The sequence below is a fragment of the Mustela putorius genome, unplaced genomic scaffold, assembly GCF_011764305.1.
Source record: "Mustela putorius furo isolate JIRA1106 unplaced genomic scaffold, ASM1176430v1.1 tig00000738_pilon_pilon_pilon, whole genome shotgun sequence".
NCBI lineage: Eukaryota > Metazoa > Chordata > Mammalia > Carnivora > Mustelidae > Mustela > Mustela putorius.
In genome coordinates, this window is record NW_025421463.1 from 9,185,106 (window position 1) to 9,212,093 (window position 26,988).

Below are 26,988 nucleotides of genomic sequence, written 5' to 3' on the forward strand. Positions count from 1 at the left end.
TTACAGTTTGCCTCTCTCTCAATTTTCATCTTATTTCATTTTTCCTTCCCTTTTCTTCTGTTCATCTATTTTGTTCCTTACATTCCTCATATGAGTGAGGTCATATGGTATCTGTCTTTCTCTGACTGACTTATTTCACTTATCATAATACCCTTTAGTTCCATCCACGTTGTTATAAATGCCAAGATTTCATTTTTTATGATGACTGAGTAATACTCCATTATATATGTACCAAATCTTTTTTATCCATTCATCTGTCAGTGGACATCTGGGCTCTTTCCATAGTTCGGCTATTGTGGGCAGTGCTGCTATAAACATTGGGGTGCAGTTGCCCCTTCGATTCACTGTGTAACAATGGTGTTTTAAGAAGACTAGCCTGTTGGGCGCCTGGGTGGCTCAGTTGGTTAAGCAACTGCCTTCGGCTCAGGTCACGGTCCCGGAGTCCCGGGATCGAGTCCCGCATCAGGCTCCCGGCTCCATGGGGAGTCTGCTTCTCCCTCTGACCTTCTCACCTCTCATGCTCTCTCTCACTGTCTCTCTCTCAAATAAATAAATAAAATCTTTAAAAAAAAAAAAAAAGAAGACTAGCCTGTTTTTCTGACATTGAGACAACTAGGAAGCTTAAAAAAAAAAAAGAAAACTTACTTTTTCTTCTCTTTTTAGGAAAAATAGACCAATTATCTATATAAAGCAATATGGGTCAGGTGTGCATAGAGGAGTTAATAGTAATAAAAAGCCAACTTCCAGACATGGTATAGAGTATGTCCAGACTCCACAATCTCCTACATCCTTGTACTTGCTGCTTCCAAGGGTGGTGCTGAGACTCTAGAAGAAAGGAACTATCCAAACCTAGTGCACTGTCAGATCTCAGCTCCCCTAGGAAGCCTTCCGGGACCTGCTAGTTCCCCAGCTCCCATTGCAATATTTATCTATTCTAATGTTAAGGCTTCTATTATGTTTCCACCTTGATTGAGATTTAATGGACCAACCTTATCTGCCCTTCTGGACTGTGAGCTTTTTGAGGTTGGGAAATACTTTTTCTCCAACATACTGTGGACACTCAAAATATGTTGGTTAGATGCTCTGATACATGTGAACCACTGGCACTTGCAAATCCTGAAAAGAAAAAGATTAGTACCTGTTCATGGCAGTTTTTATTTGGGAGTGTACTTCATTGTATGCATCCTTTGAAGAGAGGTAATTCAGGTAAGCTAAGGGGTGGGAAATTTGTCCTTCTAGTGATGGTCTGGGATCCACAGGGAGAAGACATTGCAAGGGTAACCTATAAAAAGAACTGAAGGTTTGGCCAGGAATTACAGAAGAAAGTACAGAATTTCCATCTCTTTTACATCCCAGATTAGGAGCAGGGACCCTATGCACTACCCTCTGATGGGAAGCAAGAACCAGGTTTGGGGATCAGACATTTCCTGAGCTTACATCCTGGCCCTACAAACTCTCAGCTGTGGGACTTCAGAGAAGCCACTCAACCTCTGTGGGTCCCAAGGCACAGGCTTTGGATCCAGACTATTTGAATTTGAGTTCTGACTCTGCAAAGTACAAAAGGGTGTGACTTTGGGCAAGTTACTTGTGCCTTGATTTCCCTCACCTATTAAAAAAAAAAAACAGGGTAATTTTAGTACCTGGCTTTAGGGTAATTGTGAGGCTTCAAGGTGTTTTAATAATGGTGAAAATGCTTTTAAAAGCCATTGATACATGTATCAATGTATGTATGTACATAGCTGTCTATTGTTATTATTTTCATTAGGAGTAGTATTTTCATTTTATTTTTTTACTCTGGGGATATTGTGTGGATTGTATATAAATATATTTGTAGGGCACCTGGATGGCTCAGTTGGTTAAGCATCTGCCTTTGGCACAGGTCATGGTCCCAGAGTCCCAGAATCAAGTCCCACGTTGGGCTCCCTGCTCAACGGGCAGTCTGCTACTCCCTCTGACCTCTCCCCTTTCATGCTCACTCTGTCTCATTCTCTCTCTCTCTCTCTGAAATAAATAAAATCTTTAAAAATATATTTGTAATATTATCTAATGATTTTAGTTGATACTAACAGTCATGGAATAAAGGCATGAAATATTAATACCGATACCTTCTCTACTGATCATTTAAAAGATTTATTTATTTATATTTTAGAGAGAGTGAGAGAGCAGGGGGAGATGCAAAGGCAGAGAAATCCTCAAGAAGATACCCCATTGAGTGTGGAGCCCCCAGGGCTTGATCCGGACATCATGAGCTGGGCTGGAATCAGGAGTCAGATGCTCAACCGACTGAGCCACCCAGGCACCCCTCTCCTGACCATTTTAGAAGAGGGTGAGGCCAGAGAGAGCACAGCAGTGAAGAAAGAAAAATAGTAGAAGAAGGGATTGATGAGGGAGAAAGAAGAGGCAGACTAAGGAGCAGAGAACAAGAAAGGAAAAGTGAGGGAGAGAGCACAAGAGGAGAGAAAGAGAAGACTGACAAATAGATCCATTAATGTTCGATGAAAAATCAGGACTCACACTCTCTCTGAGTCATCGAATAAAGGTGGGCACTTCACACTATCTCCTGCTATTTTGAAATATTTACTAGCCAATGGACCCCCAATTCCCAGATCACCGTGGTAACTCCAGCAGGGAGGGGCAGAGTGAGGACAGTCCCTGACGGGCTGGGAGGTGTGGAGCTGGGGCTGGGGTTCTCCCTCTGTCCTGGCTCCCCAGATGACTGGGCTTGGCTTGTAGAAACTCCCTGTTAAGACCAAGGAGTTAACCCCAACCCTTTGGAATCAACTGGAGTGTCCCCTGCTGTGCCTAACCCCTCTGTCAGACCATTGTGCCTTGCTGCGCACTTGGACGTGCTTGGACGGATGCCCAGAGAAGCCATAGAGATCATTAGCTGCATCTCCCTGGCATTCTTTTTTTTTTTTTAAAGTTTATTTTTAAATTTATTTTCAGCATAACAGTATTCATTATTTTTGCACCACACCCAGTGCTCCATGCAATCCGTGCCCTCTCTAATACCCACCACCTGGTACCCCAACCCCCCACCCCCCCCGCCATTTCAAACCCCTCAGATTGTTTTTCAGAGTCCATAGTCTCTCATGGTTCACCTCCCCTTCCAATTTCCCTCAACTCCCTTCTCCTCTCCATCTCCCCTTGTCCTCCATGCTATTTGTTATGCTCCACAAATAAGTGAAACCATATGATAATTGACTCTCTCTGCTTGACTTATTTCACTCAGCATAATCTCTTCCAGTCCTGTCCATGTTGCTGAAAAAGTTGGGTATTCGTCCTTTCTGATGGAGGCATAATACTCCATAGTGTATATGGACCACATCTTCCTTATCCATTCGTCCGTTGAAGGGCATCTTGGTTCTTTCCACAGTTTGGCGACCGTGGCCATTGCTGCTATAAACATTGGGGTACAGATGGCCCTTCTTTTCACTACATCTGTATCTTTGGGGTAAATACCCAGTAGTGCAATTGCAGGGTCATAGGGAAGTTCTATTTTTAATTTCTTGAGGAAACTCCACACTGTTCTCCAAAGAGGCTGCACCAACTTGCATTCCCACCAACAGTGGAAGAGGGTTCCCCTTTCTCCACATCCTCTCCAACACATGTTGTTTCCTGTCTTGCTAATTTTGGCCATTCTAACTGGTGTATCTCCCTGGCATTCTTGATATTTCTGTGATGTTCAGTGCTCTTCAGTTTCCCTTTTCAATCAAGGCTGCCCCCAGCTCTGACAAACTTCCCCCCCTAGCCTTGCTCTCCTCATTTCTGGGAGATGTGGCCATAGAAGGGGCTTGCGTCAGTGAGGAAAGGAAGCAGGGAATGGGGACTCACGGTGCTTTAATTTCCCATTCAGACACTTTATTAACATTTGGTAAGAGGTCCCCAACTTTGTGCAGCCATGCATACCATCCAGTTCCTGGGGCTACCAGGTTCTGAAAGCTTCCTGGTGGCTGCTAAGGGCATCGCCACCTTCTGCTCACCTGTGCCTATCTGTTTCACTGCTTGTGGGCACCTTGATAGATATCTTGGGGATGGGAGCACTGAGAATGCAGGCCAGCTGTGGAAAGGCTGGGTGGGGAGGGGTGGGGGCTGGGAGAAAGTGTGGAGGAATCCTACCAGGTATCCACAGGTCCGTGGGGAATAAGCAGAGAGCATGGTCAGGGCAGGGGGTGGGTCTCTCTCAGTTCAGGTGGGTGGGACAGTGTACTTTCCATGTCTGCCGAGCATCTCACATGTGCAAGGCTTGTATCTCTCTCCCTGACTGCGTCCTTCCTGGTAAGATTGATGAGCTGTCCTATTCAAGGCCAGCTTACACCTGTGCACCAAGATGCCCTCTATCTTCTTGGGAACATGACTGTCTCAACTTTCTCCTGCAGCATCAATTTTCCTTTTCAACTCTGGGTCATTCCCATCAGCAGACCGACATGCTACAATATTTTACATCTTAAACAAAACTCTTCTTTAACTCTAAGTTCCTATGCTGTTCACCCCTGCCCCTTTTTACAGCAAAATTCTTTTAAAGAGTTGATCATCCTTCCATCACCAATGCCTCTCCTTTCATTCACTCCTGGATCTAAGGAGGCACTTGCCCCCCACCTCCCCCAGACTTTGTCCCAAGTGGCCACATCTAGTGGCCGTTGGTGTTCTTGTCCTAAGTGACCTCCAGCAGCTTCTCATCCTGTGGGCCATTCCTTTTTTTCTAGAAACACTCCCCTTTCCTGACTTGGTGAAACCACTCCTCTGGTTTTCTTCTGATTGCCCTGCTCTCCCCCCAACCCACACACATCTTGTCTGGCTCTTCCTCTTCTCCTTGATGTCCGAGGGCCAGCATGCCTGGACCTCTTCTGTCCCTTGACTTCCCTCGGATTTATATCTTTTGCCCATGCATCGTTGAGCTTTGGACGGGTATATCCAACTGTCCACTTGACAGCTGTCTATTTCTACTGGTATGTTTCACAAGGGTTTCAAATGTGAAAATCCAAAACAGAACTCCTGATTCTACCTCTTTTCAGGCCCTGTTTTCCTTATCTTAGCAAACATTTTTACCATCCATCCTCTTTTTCAAGTCAGAGACACGGAAATCATCCTTAATTCCTCCTTTCCCCACCTCACCACTCCCTATCCAGTCCCTCTGCATATATATCTCAATTATATCCTCTCTCTATGTCCGCTGCTGTTACTATTGTCTCTCAGTTGGATGACACCATAACCTGGGTTGTTGTCCCTCTCCTGACCTTATTCTGTGGGTCTGCTGCCCAGATCGCTTGGGTTTGTGTCCCCGAGGCTCCTTCTGCCTTTCCCCATCTTGTTCCCTCCCCCTCTCTCCATTCCCATTGATATTGTTACTGCAAGCCTCTTCTCTGCCAGGCACCATGTGGCTTTAGGGGAGCCAGAGGTGATGGCTTTGTGGGGCCTGTCTTTAAGGGGCAGGTGTTCTTCTTTGTTTTCTCTGTGTACTAACTTCTAACTCACTGACTACTTTTCTGCTGTGGTATCTGTGTCCTCTTGTTTGGGGGCTGACACAAGCTCCTTGAAACACCAGGCAGGTGCTCAAATCAGGTTCTAGTTTTCAGAGTTGGGAGCTGGATCTCTGAGGCACGTTGTAATCTGGGCAGCCAAGGACAGGAGGAAACAAGTGATGATGAATGTGAACTTAGGCTGTAGGAAGCACAGAAGGTCAAACTCGGACAGTCCAGCTGGATCATCAAGTCCAGAAATGAGGTGAGCCCAGCCAGACACGGGAAACTCAAATGCTGTGTTCAGTTATGCAGGCTGTGAACTGCACAAGGGGACACCTACCATGGGGGACAAGTAGAGACTGAAATCATCTATGCTTGCTCAGGGTTGTGTTTGCTGGAAAGGGAATTTTTTTTTTTTCCTTCCTAATTCAGACAAAAGTGCCACACAAACCAGCTGGAATCCTGACTGTCAGTCCTGCTTTTTGCCCTTGAGTGAGAATGCCAGTTCCTTGGAGAGGCTCCCACAGCCCCATCTGGAGTAGGTCTCCCCGGCTATTCTGGTCTTCGATTCCCTCTTTGGTCTTTGTAGCTCTTGTCAACTCTGTAAGCACATGTTTCTGTGCTAACTCATCTATTACGGGACTCCTCACCAGGCTGCAAGCCCCCGGGGGCGGGGGCCTTCTCTGTCTGGCTCACCATGTGTATCTACTAGGCGGCACATTGTGGACATCAGTTCATATCTGTTGGATGAATGACCCGGGGCAGAAGCCGAATAGGGGAGAAGGAGAAAGAGAGAAGGAGGGTGGGATGAAAATGGTTGGTGTAGGCGACTGCATGTGAGTAGGTCAGACCCACGTTGGGCTTCCTAGTTGTCTGTGCCCTGTCTGGCTCCCAAGATCATGCCAGATACATTCCTGGGCTCCTGCTCAGCCTACCTGTGGCCCTTCCAGGCCCTCATACTGAGCACCAGGCCCTGCACTTGGAGTGGGTGACCGATGAGGCTTGGGTCCAGTCCCACACTAAAGGAATGCATAGACTCACAGTGAAACAAGGCTGTAGAGCTAAGAGCAACATGCACAGCCCCCGGGGGGCGAGGGCAGAGAAGGGGCAGAAGAACAACACCTTTTTGGAGAATCATAGAGGTTTCCAAGAAGAGGGGGCACTTAGGTTGGGACTCAGAGCAGGGAGGGAGGTGATCTCGTGGGAGGACGGCTGGAGAGGAGGGCGTTCTGGCACCTGCGGCAGCGTGAGGTGTGTCTCAGGGATGCTGCTAAGCAATTTAGTGCTTCCAGTCACTATGCTTTCCACTTTACAGATGAGGAAAACTGAGGCACCAGCAGGCCAACTGGTATGGCCAGGGTCAAAAATCAAGAAAGCAGTGATGATTATGGAGGTTTTAGAAAAGGACATCCATGTGAAAGGGGGATCCTTGTGTTAGTTTTGGGGGATTCCCGTGACAAAGTACCACAGACTGGGGGACTTAAAAAGAAGACAATTTCCTCACCGTCTGGAGGCTAGAAGTCTGAGATCAAGGTGTTGGCAGGATTGGTATCTTCTGAGGCCTCTCTTGTGGCTTTAGGTGGCATCTTCTCCCTGTGTCTTCACATGGTCTTCCCTCTACGTGTGTCTGCATCCTGATTTCTTCTTATAAGGACACCACTGGTACCTATAATGGGTATGACCCCACCCATAAGACCTCATTTGACCTTAATGTCTCTTTAAGACCCTATCTCCATAGGTAGTCACACTCTGAGATAGTGTGAGTTAGAATTCTACTGATAAGTTATTGAGCACTACATCTGAAACCAATGATGTACTATAAGTTGCCTGATATTTATTTAATTTTATTTTTAAAAAAATTTAAAAAGATTTTATTTCCTTATTTGACAGAGAGAGATCACAGGTAGGCAGAGAGGCAGGCAGCGAGAGAGGGGGATGCAGACTCCCTGCTGAGCAGAGAGCCCAATGTGGGCCTTGATCCCAGCACCCTGAGATCATGATCCAAGCGGAAGGCTGAGGCTTAACCCACTGAGCCACCCAGGTGCCATCTTTATTTATTTTAAAGATTTTATTTATTTGAGAGAGAGAGAAATAGTGAGAGGTAGAGCTTGATCAGCAGGGAGAGGGAGAAGTAGGCTCTTCGCTGAGGAGGGAGCCTGATGTGGTACTCAATCCCAGGACCCTGAGATCATAATCTGAGCCCAAGGCAGATGCTTAGCTGACTCAGCCACCAGGCACCCCAGCTAATTGAATTTAAATAAATAAATTAAAAAGAATTCAACATAAATTCTTTTTTAAAATCCTTTTTTCCCTTTTAACGTCTTAATTTAATTTTATTTTTTTCATGTTTGAAGATTCATTGTTTGTGCACCACACCCAGTGCTCCATGCAATATGTGCCCTCCTTAATACCCACTACCGGGCTCACCCATCCTCCCTAGTCCCTCCCCTCCCCCTCCAAAACCCTTAGTTTGTTTCCCAGAATCCACAGTCTTTCATCTTTTGTCTCCCCCTCTGATTTCCCCCAATTCACATTTCCTTTCCTTCTCCTAATGTCCTCCATGTTATTTCTTATGTTCCACAAGTAAGTGAAAACACATGATAATTGACTTTCTTTGCTGGACTTATTTCACTCAGCATAATCTCCTCCAGTCCCGTCCATGTTGATACAGAAGTTGGGTATTCATCTTTTATGATGGTTGCATAATATTCCATTGTATATATGGGCCACATCTTCTTTATCCATTTGTCTGTTGAAGGGCGTCTTGGCTCTTTCCACAATATGGTGATCGTGGTCATTGCTGCTATGAACATTGGGGTACAGATGGCCCTTTTTTGCATTACATCTGTACCTTTGGGTTAAAGACCCAGTAGTGCCATTGCAGGGTCATAGGGTAGCTCTATTTTTAATTTCTTATGGAATCTCCACACTCTTTTCCAAAGTGGCTGCACCAACCTGCATTCCCACAAACAGTGTAAGAGGATTACTCTTTCTCCACATTCTCTCTAAGACTTGTTTCTTGTTCTGTTGATTTTGGCCATTCCAACTGGTGTAAGGTGGTATCTCAATGTGCTTTTTGTTTGTTTGTTTTTTGTTTTTTGTTTTTTTTTTCATTTTTTTTCTTTTTTTCAATGTGATTTTGATATGAATTTCCCTTATGGCTAGTGATGATGAACATTTCTTCATGTGTTTGTTAATCATTTGTATGTCTTCTTTGGAGAAGTGTCTGTTCATGTCTTCTGCCCATTATTTGACATGTTTATCTGTTTTTTTTTTTTTTTTTTTTTTTTGGTGTTGAGTTTGAGGAGTTCTTCATAGATCTTGGATATCAGCCCTTTGTCTATAGTGTCATTTGTGAATATCATCTCCCATTCCGTGGGTTGCCTCTTTGTTTTGTTGACTGTTTCCTTTGCTTTGCAGAAGCTTTTGATCTTGATGAAGTCCCAAAAGGTCATTTTTGCTTTTGTTTCCTTTGTCTTTGGAGGCGTGTCTTGAAAGAAGTTGCTGTGGCCAATGTTGAAGAGGATACTTCCTATGTTCTCCTCTAGGATTTTGATAGATTCCTGCCTCACGTTGAGGTCTTTCATCCATTTCAAGTTTATCTTTGTGTATGGTGTAAGAGAATGGTCGAGTTTCATTCTTCTACACATAGCTTTCCAGTTTTCCCAGCACCATTTATTGAAGAGACTTTTTTCCACTGGATATTTTTTCCCTGTTTTGTGAAGGATTATTTGACCATAGAGTTGTGGGTCCATATCTGGACTCTCCACTCTGTTCCACTGGTCTATGTGTCTGTTTTTGTACTAGTACCATGCTGTCTTGGTGATCACAGCTTTGTAGTAAAGCTTGAAATCCGGCACAGTGATGCTCCTAGCTTTGTTTTTATTTTTCATCATTTCCTTAGGTATTTCTGGTTCCATACATATTTTAGGATTGTTTGTTCCAGCACTTTAAAGAATGCTGGTGGAATTTTGATTGGGATGCCATTGAAAGTATAGATTGCTCTGGGCAGTATAGACATTTTAACAATGTTTATTTTTCTGATCCATGAGCATGGAATACTTTTCCATCTTTTTGTGTCTTCTTCAGTTTCTTTCATGACTGTTGTAGTTCCTTGAGTCAGATCCTTTCCTCTTTGGTTAGGTTTAATCCAAGGTATCTCATGGTTCTTGGTGCTATACTAAATGGAATCAATTCTCTGATTTCCCTTTCTATATTTTCATTGCTAGTGTATAAGAAAGCAATTGATTTCTGTGCGTTGATTTTGAATCCTGCAACACGAATTCTGAGAGGACCCAAATCTGCCTGGAACAATCCCTCCAGAGGCTGTATGTGGCTGCAGAATCCGAGTGGGGAGGGAGGGATGGAGGGGACTTGCAAAGAGCGAGGCAGAGCCTGATGAGGGATGAGAGGGGGCCCTGGGCCAGGAGGGTCGCAGCTCCAGTCATGCCTCCCAACGCCTGGAGCCTCTCATCTTGGGGCTGAATGGGGACGCAGCTCTCAGGGAGAAAGGCCTTGATCTCCAGGTGACCAGGCCCAGAGGCTCTCCAGAGGCATCCCCTCTCCCTGCCCTGTTCCCATAAGAGTCTGGGACATCCTTTTCTCAAAGGAAACTAATTGATAATCCAGGGTGATAAAATGTTATCACTGTCATCCCATTGAAATGCAACAGCAATGCCAGGTCCTGTAAATCACCCGGAGCTTAAAGAGGAGAGTGAAATGAGCATTGCCTTATAAACCACAAAGCCCATTAATCACATGACTACAAACCATAAATATGACAAGTACATCCATCAATCCCGCACCTTTCTTTCTGGTCCGCGAACGCACGCATTAGCAACTTAATGGATTTAGAAGGCATTTTCTCCTATAGACTTCGAAGCAGAGAGTATTTTATGATTAGACTCATAGGCCCAAAAGGAAGGAAAAAGGAGTCACCTTTCTCCAGTGTGCTCAGGGGCATTCCAGAGGTAGGTGTTCTGCCAGTGGCCAGAGCTTCTGAGTCTGTCTTCCCTCTGGAGATGCAGAAATCTGGACCCCGGTCTCTGGGGCAAGGAGACCTCAGTGGCCATGACCCACCATTCCTTGCCCTCCTCCAGTGTCCTCCCCCACAGCTGCAGCTCCTCAACCTGAAGTCAGAGAAGTCCAGAGAGAGCAAGAGCCTTGGACTTGGGAGTCCTTACCTGTCACACCCCACTCTGATCTCCAGACGAGGTCTTGCAGGCTTTATGGTTCCAGCCCTTGGCTGGGCCATCTGCCCGCAGACCTTTCTGGAGTTTGGGATTAGATGACCTTACCTAAGTTCGCTGTAGTCTCCCGAGTGCTGTGAGGGGCTCGGCTAGGATAGGGGCCATACCTGAGGAGGTCCAACTGAGATAGTAGTTCTCAATTCAGGGGTGATTTTGCTGCCTAGAGGACTTTTGGCGATGTCTGGAGGCAGTGGGGACATCTAGTGGGTGAAAGCCAGGGTTGCCGCTAAACGTCCCGCAATGTACAGGACAGCCCTCCCACCCCGATGAAGAATGATTTGATCTAAAATGTCAATGGTGCTGCCACTGAGAAACCCTGCTCTGGGAAAAGCCGGGCTGGCAGTGGAATGGGGTTCACTGCTCCCATCTGAGCTGCAGGGCAGAATGTTGGTGTGACCAGGCATGAACCCAAGACCCCTTCTGCAGTATGGGACATCTCTCTGGAGCAAGGGCCCATGAGGCCTGCATTCCATCCTTGGGGTGGGAATCTTCCCCTGTGGTTCCACCCAGCCCCCTTCTACCCCAGCCCTCTGCAAACTGAGCACCTACTTCATCAGAAGCATAGGACCCAGTCCCTGACTTTGAGGAGTGCAGGGTCTAGAGGGGGAGAATGGAACAGAAGCAGATAGAATGAAGTGAGCAGAGAAGTACTAGCAGCTGGTGTGGGGACTTCTCTACTGGAAGGGGGGAGCTTATTTGGGAAAGTTCCCTCGGAGGCTAGGGATCAGAAGGTGGGACTGGCTTCTCTTCTTGCCACCCAGCCTCAGGACCGAGAGCACAGGGTTGAGCCCCACAGCTCGATTTGGATGTGCTGCTGCTGGGAGTTCTGATGGGCTGCACACCATAATTTTCTGATGAGATGGGCACTGCCCATGCCAATTACCCAGAACCTTGGGGACATGTACATCTTTTTGAAAGCTCCCTGGAGGGTTCCGATGGGCAGCTAGTGCAGAATCACAGGGTCTCGCCTGGCCAGCTCCTGCGACATCCTCTAGTTGTCCTCTGTGCCCCACAGGAAAGTGAACAGTCCCATTTGTCTAAGGCGAACCTGCACATTGCTGGCAGGTACAAGATATCAGATGAGAGGATCGGCAGCTCTGGCTGAAATGAGAAGGTGTCACTCATTCTTCTGCTGAGTTGGGGTTGAGGAGAAGGGAAGATGGAAGAAGAGGGCCCAGAAAAGTCAAGGGAAGCAGGTGAAGACAAAGGCCAGGGGGTTTCCCTGGGGTGGGGGCCTGTTGCAGTGGGGACCCCGTCGATCTTCAGTAATGTGTCTGTGAGTGGGATTTTGTGTGCGTGCATGTGTGTAAACATTGAAGAAGGGGAAAATCTCATATCCTGGTCAGTGTAGGGCTGAGCAGGACACCCACAAAGAAGTAGGAACTCAGTTCACGGAGGAGGCGATGAGAACATGAGCTCAGAAACAAGACATCTTCAGTAGGGCCACTGTCACTTCCACGTGACTATCTTGCCTAGATTTCAATTGCTATAAAACTCAGATCTCAGGAATTAGCACAATAAAAAGCAACATCTTTATTCACGTACAGTGCTCTGTGGATGCTCCTACTCAGGCCGTCCTCCCAGTGGTGGTTTGGGTTCTGGTACCTTCCATCTGGAGCCCAATGCACAGCTTCCAAGGAGGAGAAGGGGAGAGAAAGAGCCAGAGGAGGGGACACTTGCATCCTTAGCTGCCTTGTCCTGGAAGGGGCACCTCATTTCTGCTCACATTCCATTGGCGACAATAAGGCAGCTGGCCCCACCTAGTGCTGAAGGGCTGGGAAAGGGAGCTGAGCTATGAGCCTGGGAAGAGGATATGAACTTGGTGAGCATCTGACCAACCTCTGACGCAGACCCCAGTGGTCCTCTGCATTCCACAGATACGTGTCATGCAGTAGAAGAGGCATGCACAAGTACAGTTGGGGGCACATGGGAGATAAGGGTTATCTCTGTTTGGGCAGGTCTTGGAAGGCTTCTCAGAGGACATGCTATTGAACCTGGCCCCCAGACAAAGCTGGAGATAAAGACCAAGAGGACTAAGTGCTATGATTGATGTGCTTTAGCCTTCCTTGCCTTCAGATGATACCATTCCTGTATCTCTTTCAACCTGTATTTGTCAAGGGAGAGGCTGGAGTATATAGCAGTGAACTTGAGAGGGATGAGGAAGGCACAGTAAAAGGATTTGAGAGTATGCATGGGGAGGCATGAGATAAATATCTTCCTCCTAATGGCTAGAAGGAAGCCTCCTAGGCTGGCCTGGAAGCTAGGGCAGAAAGAGGCTTCAATCTCTGCATTGCATTTCAGGAAGGTCCTGTGGAAAGGGAGTGCTGCCTGCAGACCTGGAGGCATATGTGAGCTGAGCTGTTGTCAGGTGCCCTACCAGCCTCCAGCTGGGCTCCCCTGTGGCCCAGCCTCCCAGAATCCTGACTTAGCACCGTCTGAATGCCTTCCAGCTCTCCAGACCTGGAAGTCCTCTTATCTCCAGAAAATACCAGTGCATCAGGGATTTAGAAGAGAAACACACTCATTCTTCGCCAAGAATGAGATGCCCCATCCTCTTCCCTATAGGATGCAGTTCAAACCCTTTAACCCAACATTCAAGGCCATTCATGAGCTAGTCATTCCTGAGCTCCCAACACTTTAGCTCTCCCCAAGCTCTGGCTAGCTTGGACAACTTGCCCTTCCTCAAATATGCTAAGATATCTTCAGTGTGTTTGCTCATGCTATTCCCCAACCTGGAAGGCCCTTCACCCAGGAAAGACCCAACCCAATGGTCTTCTCTCCATGGAGCCACCACCAGTCCCCAGGCACACTGATCTTGCCCTCTTTTGAGCCTCCCAGGATCCTCAGTCACTTTTTTTTTTTTTAATAAACGTGTTCCATGCTATTTGCTATGCAATTAAAAAAAAAAAAGTGTTCCGTGCTCAGCATGGAGCCCCAATGCAGGACTTGAACTCACAACCCTGAGATCAAGCCCTGAGTTGAGATCAAGAGTTGGACACTTAACAGACTGAGCTTAACAGACCGAGGTGCCCACTGTGTCACATTTTTTTTTTTTTTTAATTGGTCTGTGTCTTCCACTGGTCTGTGAGCTCTGAGAGGGTGAAAGCTGGGTTGCACACAGCAGAAGCAAGGAACTGATGTTTGGCAGGTGATTGATAAATATTTACATGGTGCATCGCCGATCTCATTGTCTGTTCCTCCCATGTGCTTTGCAGACTTGCATCTCCACACCTTTGCACGGTGTATTTGTTTTCTATTGCTGCTGTAACAAACGATCACAGACCTGGTGGCTTGAAACAACATAAACTTATTATGTTGCATGTCTGTAGGTTAGAAGTCTGAAACATGTTCCAAAAGCTGGAGGTGAAATCACAGTGTCGGCTCCTCTGCCTTTCCTTTCTAGAAGCTCTGGGGAGGAATTCCTTCCCTTACTTCTGCCAGCTTCCCGAGGCTGGCACAGTTCTTGGCTTCCTCTCTCCATCTTTAAGGCTGGCCGTGGGCATCTCTCTGACCATGCTTGTATTGTTGCCTCTCCCCCTGAGCTTAGGAAAGACTCCCAGATTTTAAGGGCCCCGATTGGGCTCACCTGGATAATCTATGTGACTCTTTCCAGCTCGAGGTCCTTAACCTTTATCACATCTGCAAAGTTCCTTATGCCACATAAGGGAACTTCTTCACAGGTTCCAGGGATTAGGGCATGGACATCTTTGGGGGGGGGCATTATTTTACCCACCATACACGAGTGGTTTCCTATATCTGGAATTTCCTGCCTTCTCCTTGTCTACCTGGCTAACTTCTACAGATCTTTCAAGACTCATTGGAATATTCTTCCCCCTGCCCCCTTCTAGAAGTTTTCTGGTCTTTCCTCGGATGCTGGGAGTTAGTCACTCCCTGCTCAAGTTTTTACTGGGCCGCTTGTATTCTACTGCAATTATTCGTGTATCCTTCCGCTGCCCCCATCTGATCACAAACAAGGTCTTTGAGACTAGGGCCTCCAACTTTGTTGTCTCTACGTCCTTGAAACCTTGAAACATCAAAGTGCTCTGTAAGTGTGGAATAAAAGACAAACAGTGTTTTAAGAGCAGTTTTATTCAAACAAAATGGAACTCAAGGTTTATATCATATAATTTTAAAGGAAATCTTATTTCAGTCTAATCTTTTTTGTAGCATCCCACGTTTTATCCGAAGGCCCTTTATAGCTGTAACATTTTTTTCTTGATTAAATTCTCACTGTTAACATCCCAATGTATCTCCTTCCATGTTCTGTTCTATACCCACGATTATGTATTCCAAAATTACATATTTGTACCTATGGGTACTATAACATATTCAGTTTTGTGCCTTATATTTTCATTTGATGTTATATTGTGAGCAATTCTTCATGGTGTTAAATATTTTGGGAAAATATGAGTTCTCTCACATGCTCCTACTTCATTATATGAATGTACCATTGTATGTTCATTGTATGTAGATTAAATGAGTGTACTTAATCATTTCCTTGTTGTTCAATGTCTGGGTAGTTTCTAGTTCTTTTCTATTATAATTAATCCTGTGATGACTAGGCCCATAGATGAATCTCTGTTCATGTCTTTACTTATCTTCTTGGGTTAAATTTCTAGTGATTGAGAGGCTAGTGAGTGAGTGATCTAGGTGGCTCAGTCTGTTAAACATCTGACTTGTGATTTTGGCTCAGGTCATGATCTCAGGGTCCTGAGATCAAGCCCTGTGTCAGGTTCTTTGTTCAGCAAGGAGTCTGCTTGAGATTCCTCTCTCTTTCCCTCTGCCCCTCCCCTGAGTTGAGAGCTCTCTCTCTCTCTCAAAAAAATGAATCTTCAAAAAATTTCTAGTGATAGAATGATTCAGCCAGAGATATGAACTTTTTAAATTTTTATTTTATTTATTTTATTTTTAAAATTTTTTTTTCAGCATAACAGTATTCATTGTTTTTGCACCATACCCAGTGCTCCATGCAATCCGTACCCTCTATAATACCCACCACCTGGTTCCCCCAACCTCCCACCCCGCCCCTTCAAACCTCTCAGATTGTTTTTCAGAGTCCATAGTCTCTCATGGTTCACCTCCCCTTCCAATTTCCCTCAACTCCCTTCTCCTCTCCATCTCCCCTTGTCCTCCATGCTATTTGTTATGTTCCACAAATAAGTGAAACCATATGATAATTGACTCTCTCTGCTTGACTTATTTCACTCAGCATAGTCTCTTCCAGTCCCGTCCATGTTGATACAAAAGTTGAGATATGAACTTTTAATGACTCTTGTTACGTGTTTGAAGGAAGGTTGGACAGACATATACCTTTCAGGGAATAATAGGTCCTCTCAAGTTTGACATGTTTTAATCAACATTTCTTAAGAGGAAATACCTCTGCTTATTTCATGGGTTAAAAAAATGATTTAATTGTTAATTTAGCATATGTTAGTGAAGTTTTGTATTTTTCTGTTTATTAGCCATTTTTTTCTAGTTTTTTTTTTTTGTTTGTTTGTTTGTGAACTTCCTGTTCTTTGCCCACTTCTCCACTAGGGGTTAATGTTTTTTCTTCTTAAGTATTTATATGATATCTTTGAATGTAATGATATTAATCCCTGTTCTGTTATATTTCTGGCAAACATTTGCTCTCACTTATTTATTTATTTATTTATTTATTTTTATTTTTAAAAAGATTTTATTTATTTATTTGACACAGAGAGAGAGATCACAAATAGGCAGAGAGGCAGGCAGAGAGAAAGGGGGAAGCAGGATCCCCACTGAGCAGAGAGCCTGATGCAGGGCTCGATCCCAGGACCCTGGGATCATGACCCGAGTCAAAAGAAGAGGCTTAACCCACTGAGCCACCCAGGCGCCCCTCACTTTGTTTTTTAAAAGTTTCTTTTCTTTTCTTTCTTTATTTCTTTTTTTTTTAAAGATTTTATTTACTTGTCAGAGAGAGAGAGGGAGCGAGAGCAAGCACAGGCAGACAGAATGGCAGGCAGAGACAGAGGGAGAAGCAGGCTCCCTGCCGAGCAAGATGTGGGACTCGATCCCAGGACGCTGGGATCATGACCTGAGCCGAAGGCAGCTGCTTAACCAACTGAGCCACCCAGGCGTCCCTAAAAGTTTCTTTTCAAACAGGGGCTGGGATATAGGTTCCTTCAGCATGCTCCCCCCCCCCCACTCTGCTCCCATATCCCTTTGGGAATGACATTGGCCTACATCCTTCTCCAGTGAAGGGAGCCCCCGCCTCCAGCCCCTGGCTTCTGAATCTTTCAAATCTTTTTCTCTTCAAAGGGAGTTGAACTTTAAGCGTCTTTCTTAGGTCCTCTGGGAGCAAAACCACTTTGCAGTCTTGAAATTCTTCATTTCCCCCATCTCTTTTCTCTCCGCCGTTCCTCACAAATAATTCCTGGCAATTATTAAGTATTTTGTGTGTCGCTTTATACTTCTGAGTGCTTAATGATCCTTTACTGGCTCATCGGAGAAAGCAGAATCTTTGTCTTCTTTTCTTACTGCCTTCGGAAATTCTGGGCTACAGGAATCTTTCTACCAAAAAGACAACATTTAGAAAGGGGTAGGATCCTGAGCAGTGTCTGTCACTGAGGTCCAGATCCAGTCCTTTCAAGATGGGGCAAGTTCATTTTGAATGTGGGAGAGATGAAAATACTTGGTGACCAGAGAGTGGATGTTGTTGTCTTTAAAATATGTATGCTCACAAGTCCTTTGGTATTCTTCCCCTTAAAAATGTGGAACCCAATTCCCCTTCTCTTTAGTGTGGGCTGTGTTAGTGACTTGACTTTAGTAGACAGACTACAGGGTGTTGACCTGTGACTTCTGGATCCAGGTCAGAGGAGACACTGTGGCTGCCACCTTGCTCTCTAGGAAGCTGGCCATTATGTTGCTGGGACACTCATGCAGCCCTGTGGAGAGGTCCACATGGTGAGTAACTGGGGTCTCCCACCAACAGCCAGTTGAGGGAGCTGTTGTGGAAGCCTACCCTCTGGCCCCAGTCCAGCCTTCAGATGAGTAGAGCTTTGGCTGACATCTCAACCTGTAGTGTTATGAGAGACTCTGAGCCAAAACCCTCGCCAAACTCCTTGCACACTCTTGAAACCATGAGATAATAAAGGTACATTGTTTTATTCTACAAGTTTGGGAGCCATGTATTACACAGTAACAGGGAACTGATACATGGGGTTATCAGAGGAGTGAATGCAAAAGTAGGGATAAAAGGGCCTTATAGATATGATGGGGAGGAGTTTCTTGCCTCAGGCCTCAGGGATTTGCTGGCTTTCCTTGTTTCTACCATCTTGAACTAGATTGTTTGCAGAAAATGGCAGGAGTCACTCTCCTTCTTGTATCCTTAGGCCTTAGCAATGTGATGTTGGAGACCCTCTCATCAAGATAGGGAGTCTGTTTGTCCAGCCCTTAAATCCAGGGTAGCTTTGGGAATGCAGCAGAACCATGTGTTGGTGCCAAACCTGGATGACTGGCCTGCTTCTGTTTGTTCTCTCAGAACCCGGCCACTTTGATGTGAACCAGCCTGGGCCTGCCTGCTGTAGGACGAGCATATGACAGTAAGGGAATTCTGAGTTAGAATCCTGGTTCCGCCTAGTTTTCCTATTGTGTCAGCCGACACTCAGCTAACCCTCAGAATCTGAGCCTCCTAGGTGACCTGCAGCTGACAGCAGACATGTGACAAAGCCCAGCTGAGATCAGAGCAACCACCTAGATGGCCTCAACCTGAATTGCCAACCCCCAGAATCCTGAGCTAAATAAGTTTTCTGAGTCACTAAGTTTTAGAGTGTTTTTTTTTTTTTGTGTGTGTGTATAGCAACAGCTAACTGAGACATACCACTGTGCCCCAAGGCAAGCCTGTGTATCTTATTTATGCTAATAAATATGTGAAGACTGCAAGTCCCAACCTTGGACCTTGCTCCCCAGCCCAATTCCACCTCCATAGCTTTGTGTGTACTTTGCTCTTCCTTTCTCTTCAAGATTAATTAATTTATTTGAGAGAGAGAAAGACAGAGAGAGCATATGGGGGGGAGGGGCAGAGGGAGAAAGAGAGAATCTTAAGCAGACTCCTTGCTGAGCATGGAGCCTGACGTAGGGCATGATCTCACAACACTGAGATCATGATCTGAGCCAAAATTAAGAGTTGGATGCTTAACCCACTGAGCCACTCACCCAGGCACCCCTGTGTGTTCTTTTCAAACACTATCTAGATATCCACCTGTCCATCCATCTTTCTTTCTGTGTAAAATTGGCTGCTTCACCCAATAGGGCATTTGTGGTTGGTTCTGTTCAGTTCCACTTAGATCGGAGGGCACAATGATGGCATCCCAAGCCATCCACATCCTGGGCTCATGAGTGCAGTTGGTCAAGTATCTGAGAGCAGCTGATCTTCTGAGCACCTCTGCTCCAAGGTCCTGAGGCAGAGGTCCTCCTCTGCTCCATTTGGAGGACTGCTCCTTCCTCTCCTGTCCGGGCTACTCTCCCCACTCTCTGCCCCTCCCCCTGCCCATGCTCTCCCCTGTCACCCATCCTTCTCTCAAGCCTGTCTCACGCTTGGCAATCATGCCAACAGGCACATAAGTCTTTACAGAATTTTGTCCTTTCTCCTTCCTAAAGTCAGGCAGAAAGCAGTGACATTTTACAAGGGCTAGCCCGCCGGCAACTCTAACTGGTTTCTCGGAAACTGTTGTGGTTTTACTGAGAAATCTGTATAACCCAGTGGAACCAGAACCCCCGAGTGTCATTCCTGGCTCTGCTGCTGGCTACCATGTGACTTTGAGCCATTAACTGAAGGTGAATCTCAGGGTCCTCATTGCTCAAATGGGGTGAATGACAGCTAGGACCACGGCTCTGTGAAGATTAAACGTGAGTGTGGTTTACCCCATTCTAACCCCTCTCCTTGATGGGTTTCTTTTTCAAAAAAGATTTTATTTTGGAGAGAAAGAGAGAGAGCGCGCGCATGTGCCAGCTGTGGGGAGGGGCAGAGGGAGAGGAAGAGAGAGAATCACAAAGCAGACTCCCTGCTGAGTATAGAGTCTGACTTGGGGCTCGATCCCACAACCACGAGATCACGACCTGAGCCAAAACCAAGAGTCTGAAGCTAACTGATGGAGCCACCCAGGTGCCCCTAATGGGTTTCTAAATGTATTCTTATTTAACTCTCCCTTGTCCTGTGGGACATTCTTATTTTCATCCTGACGACACAGACAAAGATGCTCAGGGAGGTTAGATGACTTGCCCATCGTCCCATCCCCAGCTAACGAGTGGCAGGGCCAGAGCCTTAACCGTTGCCCAGGCCACTCCCTGTGATAAGTGCCACCAATTTCTAGAGAGTGTGAGACAGTACGCGGCAGTTGATATTATTATGACAGAACTTCACAGATGGGTGTGAGTTAAGGACGATCGGGTGCATCCGAAGCTGCAGCGTACGAAGCACTTTCCTGGAAGTGATTCCAGCGTTTGGGCTTATCATTAGCAGGGATGGGGAAACCGAGGCCCCATAGAGGTTCAGTGCCTTGTCTTCCTGCTGCTCTTACAGGGACTTTAGCTTTAGGAAATGGCTTTGCTAATCTTGGGGAAAATAAACCCTGCCTTGTCACACTCCATCTGCTCCTGAGACCATCAGGTATGGAATATTTGGAGGTGGGAAAAAAAAATGGGACATTTTTCAGACCCTTCGCTCCCAGACAACGATGAATTTCCTCCGAGGAGAAAAAAATACCTGGAATAAAATAAAAAACCTACCTCTCAATTTCTCAACTTTCTTTCTTTCTTTTTTCTTTTTTTTCCTTTCTGAAATGTTGTATCTCTGATGAGGAGTTAAAGCTTTAGGGCCTGCTGGCAACAGAGGGAGGCCGGTGAAGCCAGACATGGGCCAGATGGAATGGGCAAAGTGTCCTATCTGTCCCCTTAATAACTCCTAGGCCAGGGTGACCTGTCACCGTGAGCAAGGGGGAGGGAGAAAAATGAGCCAATTCGTTTCTAAATGGCTCTGTAACTCCAGGGTGTTATCGAGCAGAGACAAAGGACACCCCATAATTCTTGGGAAGGAGAGCAGGATCTCCGGGAAGCAGGCACGGACTGTCCAGTTTGTTGAAGCCTCCCGCCACCCTGGGATCCGCGCTCCATAAATACACAGAGAGATGGATCTCCTGGCGCCATCAATTTCCCCTTCCCGTTATTGATTGCATTCTTAGATGAGTAGAGACTTTTCGACCAGAACTAAGCTCTGTGTATCTTTCTTGAAAGTCTTTGCAGTGCCAGGAGTCGAGGAAGAGAGCAGAAACAGTATCTCTGTTTCCTTTCCGGAGTGTGGCCCCGAGGCTGTGTCCTGGGTGTGGGGAAATAAGAAGCTGTCTGCCCCTGGCTTTCTCATTCTTCCCGAAGCTGTCAAAGTTTGGGAGTTTTCCCAGGGGGAGAACAAAGTGTTTTGGCTGACAGTGCCTATCTATGTATTCTGTGTGCATAAAATCAACCCAATAATAATTCTTCGAAGCATGGGTGCAGCGGTGGTGGGGGGTGGGTGAGGCAGCCCTTTGCAGAGCTATTCAAACTTGAAAATGCATGAGTAACCTGGGCATCTTGTGACAATGGACTCTGATTCAGTGGGTCGGAGTGGTCCTGAGGTTGTGCATGACCTACCAGCTCCCAGGGCATGCTGGCGCTGGAAGAGTGCAGACCCCACACCCTCTCTGGGGCTGTGCTGTTAAGCCTCTACTGTCCTTCAAGCCCGCCTTTAATTCCCTTATTAACCCATTCATCAAACATTTATTGGCTCCTGCTGTGCGCCAGGCCCTGCTCGGGGCTCCAGGGATGGCAGATGAGTGGGACACAGTGCCTGCTCTCAAATTACTTACAATTGGGTGCTAGAAACTGCTGCCTTACAAGCCCTTGCTAATGCAGTGTGACTAGTACCTTGAGAGAGGGCTGGAAACCCTGCTGTGGGACCCCTCCTGGCTGAGGGTTGATGAATTCCTCTGGGAGGCCTCAGGGGGATGATGCTGAAGCTGGATACTGAAGCAAGGGTAGGAGCCTTCCAGATCCGGAAGGCAGAGGCACATGGGGTGTGCATGCGGAGGCCTGGAGGTTTGAAAGTGTTTGCCACGGCCGAGAAAACAGGGATGCTGGTTGCAAGTGCCCTGATTCAGAAATGTTCGTTCCGCGGATGTGCAGTGCTGAGATGGCATTTCCCCCCGGGCTGGGAACTCTTGGAGGTCAAGAGTGTCTTCTGGCTTATCTCTATACTCCCAGCCCTGGCACACAGTGCTCAGCAAATACCTAATTGAACTCACATGAGGCTGATTTGTTCGCTGATTTGTTCACGTTTGGCAGAAGGGCCTGTGTTCTGGTGTGCATCTGGATGTCCTAGAGGGCTCCTTAAAACAGATTCATGGCCCCACCCCAGAGGCTCTCATCCAGGAGGACTGGGTGGGGGCCCAGAATTTGCATTTCGGACAAGTTCCCAGGCTAGGCTGCTGCTGCTGCCCAGATCCTGGGATCACCCTTTGAGAATCATCAATCAACATTCAACATCAACGTTTTCTGGTGAGGAATTAATTCCTCCAGAGGGAGAGGAGTGGTGGGCTCAGAGAAGGCAATGCGGATTAATGCAGATAACAAGGACTTCAGAGCGGGATAGACCAGGTTAACCCAAGATCTGCTCCCTCCCCACCCCATGGGACCTGGATGTGATACTGCCTTCACCTTCCCCATCTGTAGAATGTCACACTCATACCCAACGCGCGTTGTGGTGACGGGCATTCCTCCTCCTCTGCAAAGAAAGACACTTTTTAGATCAGGGCATCGTAGCACCGAGGACAGAGACATGCTGTAACACCCGTCACAGGACTCCTCAGTAAAGTGTCCGGTGAAACCCAACTGAATCCTGCTTAAGAAATAAAAACAAAATTGTTGGCCTAATGCAACTCCAGTGTGGGTTGCAACTCCAGGAGTGCCTGGATCGGGAGTTCAAACGGTGCCCCCAGAGCCCTCTCTCCATCCTTCGGCTCAGATTTCTTCATTATGGCTCCCTGCTCAGGCAGGTTCGCTCTCTGCAGCTGCTAAAACCAACCGGGAAGCGCCAGCACTGCATTTCTTCCCAGTCATTGATCTCGGAGAAAAGAGGGCGTCTCCTTCCCAGTCACTCTGGCAACAGCCCCGGGCAGTCCATGGATTGGCCCGGCCCAGATCACGTGCCGATTCTCGAGCCAATCACTGAGCCCGGGGGGAAGGAGAGCGCTGATTGCTCAAAGCGTGCGCCTCTGGGAACCCTTGAAAAGTCGAATGGGAGTTGTTGGAGCGGGTTGAGGATGGGGTTAACCCTGGAAAGCTGCTCTGTGGCCAGAAAAAAGGGGGCAGGGAAGGTATGCCTGGCACTTTAAAACTGCCTGGTTTTTAAAGGACTCTGCAGTTTAGACTCTTCACTATTTAAATATTCTTCTCAGCCTGCCCCGCTTAATGAGGTTTTCAAAGGACTGATAAGGAGATCCTCGCATTATAATAGTAGTGAACCAGGTAGTGTTTTACCTATCAACTCACTTCTTTCCAGGAACCTTAAGTGGTAGATGCTATTCTCACTTCATTCCTTTACAGAGGAGGAAACTGAAGGCACAGAGAGCTTAATTTGCTCACCTACCCAGAGCTAGTGTGTGGTTCAGACCGTGGCAGGGCTGGTGCACAGTGGGGCCACGGACAAGCATCGTGGATGAGTCCCTGCTGGTTTGCTGTTGCTCAGGGCTGCTCAGGAATGTCATTTTTCTTGTCTTTCGAAGTGAAGCCTGAGAACCACCAGTACCACATCTCTTGGGAACTCCTTAGAAATGCAGAGTCTCAGGCGCCATCCCTGACGTGCAAGCAAAATCTGTATCTTTTTAAAAAAAAGTTTGAATTCAGTTGATTAACGTGTAGTGTATGATTCGTTTCAGAGGTTTACGGAGTTTACGGACTCATCGGTTACATAGAACACCCCGTGCTCATTCCGTCGCGTGCTCTCCCTCATGGCCATCACTCCAGAATCTGCATTTCAGCCAGAGGCCCAGGTGACTGGTGCACAAAGCTTCCTGATGCCTCCGACTCTTCCCCGCCATCCTGGAGAAAGGAGAAAGTAGCCACTAGGTGGGGGTATTGCCTGGGTCGTGGACGAAACGGAACTGTGGTCTCCTGCGGAGCCACAGAGAGAACAGCGTTTTGGGCTTCAGTGTCTCGGCTCCCAGCAGCTCTGCCGTGTTTCCAAAAGATCTAAATGAACACGACGAACAAAGATTTTCCCCACGGAGACTCAAAGAAAATGCCCCTGGGGCCAGCTTCGAAGCCGGGTTAATGCCTCTTGTGGCTGAGGAGTCAGACGCACAGGGGCCCTGTGACCCACGCGGGAGTGCGCTGACTTGCAAGTCCATTTGAAGACCTTTGGCTCCAAAGCCTGTGCCCATCTGCTCCCCCCCAACCCCCCGCCTCCCGAAATGCCCTGCTCCCAGTGTCTTGTTAGAGTGAGTGTCCAGTCACGCTGGGGACCTCTTTGAAAGATAAGATTAGGCTCATTAGCCTTGTAAAAGTTTGGGCTTTTTCTCCAACACACATGACACTGGGCATCGTGGGTCTAGATATCACTCTCTCTCTCTTTCTCAGCTCTGTAGCTCTGTTTTTTGTTTGTTTGTTTGTTTTAAGCCATCTGTCTCCTCACAGGGTGAAATGCTTCTGGGCTCTACCACAACTAGCTGTGTGTCCTTGGGGAGGTCACTCAACCTCTCTGAGCCCCAGTCTCCTCCTCTGTGTGGAAGGGATGACAGTACCTGTCTCTTGCATTTGTTAGTAGGATCAAAATAAAATGTCATTATGAAGTAAAAGTACCTTCTGAGCAGCAGAGTGCTGTATAAAATGAGATGTGACTGGATATTTGAGGCATTGCGAGATTAAGAGTAATTTTTTTGGAGCAGGATAGACAGATACTGATCCCAGCATCATTTTTTTTTTAATTTTAAAAGATTTTATTTATTTATTTGACAGACGGAGATCACAAGTAGGCAGAGAGGCAGACAGAGAGAGAGAGAGAGAGAGAGAGAGGAAGGGAAGCAGGCTGCCTGCTGAGCAGAGAGCCCAATGTGGGGCTCCATCCCAGGACCCTGGGATCATGACCTGAGCTGAAGTCAGAGGCTGGGTGCCACTGAGCCACCCAGGTGCCCCCAAACATCATCTTAGCTGCAGAAGCCCCCTCGCTACTCTTCCAGCTTCCATTCCTGTCCTACAGTCCATTCACTACACAGCAGCCAGAGGGATTTTTCAAAATTAAAAAAAAAAAAATCAGTTTATGACCCAACCCCACATACGTCTTAAACCCAATAGTGTTCCTTTGGCCTTTAAATGAAATCCAGTTTCTTACCCATATCTCCAAGGCTCCTCTGCTGTGTGTCACCCCTACATACCCTGCTCTCCCTCATCCCACGGCATCTCCCTGCTGCTTCTCCCTCGTTCTTGCTTTAGGATTTTTGCACTTGCTGTTCCCTGAGCCAGCTTCCTGTGCGGCTGGTTCTCCTTTTAATTTAGACCTCAACTGGACTGTCACCTCCTCAGAGAGGCTGCCAAGGTGGGCCACCATGTCTAAAGTAGCCAGCTCCCCCGTCCCTGGGCACGACACCTGATTTCAATGCTCCGCCCAGCCCTTCTCACCTTCTGATATTTCCCTTGCTTATTAGACTCATCTCCCTGGGTTGAGATGGTCAGTGTTTGAGGATGGACCTCATACCCTATTCCCCTTGTCTCCCTCAGACCCAGGATGATCGATGCCTAGCACATAGTAGGCACTCCACACATTTCTGTTGAGTGAAGGAGCACTGAATGAAAAAATCGATAGTTCTAACTGCTGGGGGTACCCCTGACCCAGGAGGACCAGCCAGACTGCTTCCATGGGCATGATGGGCAGGTGCAGCTCTGCCTGCACGTGCCACACTCCTGTGATGGGGTGAGGTGGGGGTGGGGACAAGCCACTGACGCTGCCCCCTGCATTCTGACTCCGAGGGACTGGAAGGATCAAGAGGGAGACACCTGCTTTGGCAAATGCCTGTGTTAAAGCCTGTGTTTTCTTCGAAGCTTGTTAATTCCTGTGAGTTGGGAGGATAATTAAATCTCATTTTATAACGATTCAGTGTTATCGCACACTTTGGGTTCTGTTGTAATTATTAAGCAGGATGGAAAATAAAGCATCCAAATACCATAATTAACTTTCAGATCAGAGCAGATGTCACCTTGGGAGGGCTAACGCCTCTGGGGCGAGTTTCTTCCTTTTCCTTCTTTCTGTCGCTGCCTGCCCATCCTGTTTCTCTGTCCCCCACTTCCATCCGACTGTCCATTGAGACAGGTGTCCTTTATTTTTTTAAATTTATTTTTTATTTATTTTCAGCATAACAGTATTCATTATTTTTGCACCACACGCAGTGCTCCATGCAATCCGTGCCCTCTATAATACCCACCACCTGGTACCTCAACCTGCCACCCCCCCGCCACTTCAAAGCCCTCAGATTGTTTTTCAGTGTCCTTTTATCACCTTTGCTCATGTGGTCAGCAAATGCCCGCTGAGCCCCGCTTTAGGATGGATGCCTTTCTGGAGAATGAGAGGGAGAGAGAATTCCTCCTCATCTTTTCAGGCTTAACACAAGCACCACCTGTCCTTCCTGGCTTCCTGGGCCCTCTTCTCTCCACTCTCGTAGGAGTTTGTGATTTCCTCCTCTGAGCAGCTGGTCATCTGTCTAGAATTTGCACCTAGAACTTGGTGGAAGACGTTCGCAGGCCAGTCTCCCCCACCAGCCTGTCTGCCCCTTGAATGCCGGATTGCTTCTCTCCTGCTTATCATCATAACCCAACGCCTAGAACAGAGCCTGGCACTGACTAGGTGCTTAGTGATTATTTGTCGAGCAAATATAAGTTTCCATTCATCGCTCTATCTCCAGGAACCGGTGCATTGTCGTGCTTGCTAAACATTTGTAAAATGAGTGATGAAGGGTTATCTTCAGAGATGGAAATGAAAAAGAGTGGGATGGTGGGAGGGAGGAGAGAAGCAGGAATGGAAGCCAGAAGGAGAAGGTAGGACGGGGGGGGGGCGGTGTCTGTATGGCTTTGCTAGGGCTGCTGTCACAAAGTGTCACAGACTAGGGAGCGTAACCAACAGAAATGTATCTCCTCTGGGTCATGGAGGCTGGCAGCCTGAGATCCAGGTGCCGGCAGGGTTGCTTTCTTCCAAGGCTTCTCTCCTGGGCTTGTAGATGGGCATCGTGGCGCATGTGCCC